The sequence below is a fragment of the Octopus bimaculoides genome, chromosome 1 (assembly GCF_001194135.2).
Source record: "Octopus bimaculoides isolate UCB-OBI-ISO-001 chromosome 1, ASM119413v2, whole genome shotgun sequence".
Taxonomy (NCBI): Eukaryota; Metazoa; Mollusca; class Cephalopoda; order Octopoda; family Octopodidae; genus Octopus; species Octopus bimaculoides.
This window is the reverse complement of record NC_068981.1, coordinates 143,901,098-143,903,789: the sequence shown is the minus strand read 5'-3', so window position 1 is coordinate 143,903,789 and position 2,692 is coordinate 143,901,098. Positions and strand designations below refer to the sequence as shown.

The following is a 2,692-nucleotide window of genomic DNA, read 5'->3' as shown; positions in this document are numbered from 1 at the left end:
ACAGGTGGTGTAAATAACAAAAGTATATATTAGTATGACGCTCGGGAATACGGAAAGTCTTTGACGTTTCGAGCTACGCTCTTCAACAGAAAGAATACGGAGACAAGGAGAAAAACACGGAGAAAAAAAATTGAATAGTGTTCAGTCAATGGTCAAACAATATCTTATCTCGTTATATGAAGGACTGTTATGTATTGGGTGGCTGAGAGAGCTACTGTCTGTTGTTCAACAGCAGCTGACAAAGTAAATTACCACTGAAACATTTAGATGTTTCTTAACGTAAATCGTATGTAATGTTCCATATTTCAATTATTTGGTAGAATTAAGATATTTGTTTAATTTATACATAACTCAACACATGGAACTAAATCTCCGTCGAAGTAGTTTGTGCTCTCAGTTATTAGATATGTTGCCTAGATGAACCAAGTTTCACTGGCTTGGATCATGTATACTTATGAACTACATATGATCTGAAATGACCAATACACACTTAAAAACTCTCACACAGAAGCCATGTTAAAATAATTTCTTTAAAATTTTTTTCTACACTGACAGCGTACCCCTCATGACGTTGAAATGTTCTGCGCTCGCGAAACTCTGAGTAATGTGGTGTTGAGTCAACCTCTTATTAAATACTTGCAACTCCAAATGAATGCGTCGAAGACTACGTTCTTTCGTTGTTTTCATACACCCTTATACATACATACACACACACATACACACATACATACATGCATACATACATGCATACATACATGCATACATACATACATACATACATACATGCATACATACATACATACATACATACATACATGCATACATATGGTACTTGTAACAATGCACCAGTAACAAAATGGCACCTGTAACAATGGTACCTGTAACAAAACACGTGTCACTAAAGAATATTACAGCCGTATAAAGAAAATTTGAACCTCAGAACTCTCTGCATTCAATAAAACAGTAGTCCACAATGTGATTGCAGTCCCACTACTCATACCAACATTTGGACTGCTTGATTGGACGCTTGATGAGGAAATTCAGTTCACCTCCAATTCGGTTCGGGTACGTGATGTTGAAGCCACAAAAAATAGCGAAACACTGATGTCTCTCGATGTCCATCGATCCTGAATGAGATTGGGGTGAGTGGTCTCGCCTGTTTATGAATTTCAAGTGTTTTAACACTCGACGCTTTGAATGCATATATGTATGTAAATATGCATGTATACATATGTGAGTATGTGTATATACTTGTGTTAGATAGAAACTAAGTTTCCCCGTAGTCTCTGTATTAAAAACTCAATCATAAAGCATCTGTCGATCGTAGGTCATGGCAGGAGACACCTAACCAAGGTGAACTGAACCCAATCACAGACGATTAAGAAATTAATTACTTAATTACATATACATATCTACGCCTCCACACACACACACACACATACGCGCGCACACACACACACACACACACTCACACATCTACACACTTCCTCATTGTCCCTCTCTACCTTCACTCATACAAAAACACATTCACACACACACACACACACGCACAGCACATACACAAACACGCACACGCGCATAATTCTGAAATATGATACATGCCATTGACAATTTCCTGAAAGTGGAATGGTCATGTTTATCTTCGCAACAGAGATAACTTCTCTGACATTGCAAGCTCTAACCTACACCGCAGTGACAAAGGAGAATCATCTTCAATGCAAAAAGCAAAAAACAGAAAGAGACCCAAAGCAAAAAAAAAATTAAAAAAAATACCAAACAAACAGAAACAAAATAAATATTACACAGACCTCTTGATAATTATGACATCTGGTATAATCACAAGATATTGTAACTCCTTGGAAAATGGACACCCTTACGTCTATAATGGGATTCTATAATCGCTTCGTTCTCATAATATGAGATTCAATATGTACAAAACATGACTCAAACGTAGCACACCTTAGGAATTGCCCTATGGTAAATAGATCATCTGTAAAGAAACCTTATGTCATTGGGTGTCATATTCATTGCAAATTTACTAAAGATGTCCCAGGAGAAATTGATATTGTTTGTGCAAGTCTGGAGGGTACCGTGGATACATAGCGTTAAAAGGGAATCTATCGAATTAGATTTTAACTTACGTGTTACAAGAAAGGAGAAGAAGCACCTCAAGTGTTTATACGCTATCTGGATTAGAAGACGATAAGGTTTTTATTGAATTGTTTTTTTTTAAAATTTATTTCTTAATCATTAACAGTGGTGAAGGATGGATAACAATCGGAAGAGGATATAAGTTTCTGAACTCAGAATTCCATTTTTATGTAAATACAGGATCACATACTCATGTATATGCATGTATGTATGCTTGTATGTATGTGTGCATGCCATTATTCAGTTTATTTCAAGATTCCTCGCTAATAAAGAACCGGTTTCTAACCTAGATCCAAGGCTCCTTCACTGGAATTTCAACATCAATAGCAGGGGTATTTTTCTTTGTACATACGTACGTATGTGTGTATGTATGTATGTATGTATGCATGTATGTATGTATGCATGTACGTGCAGCTTTGTATGTTTTATGTATGTATTCTCACGCATATAGTTCCATATCTAGACATGCTCATATATATATTTAAATGATAAACTTCTGGAAAGTTTTACAGATTTTTACAGTTGCAGTGATGAATTGAAT

At 35.9% G+C, this 2,692-nt stretch overlaps 1 protein-coding gene across 2 annotated transcripts in view; it reads left to right on the top strand.

The window, feature by feature from the left end:
* LOC128248897 (uncharacterized) overlaps positions 1-2,692 on the top strand; it is a 216,375-nt gene that overhangs the window by 182,119 nt on the left and 31,564 nt on the right. The gene's annotated exons all lie outside the window — the stretch shown is intronic.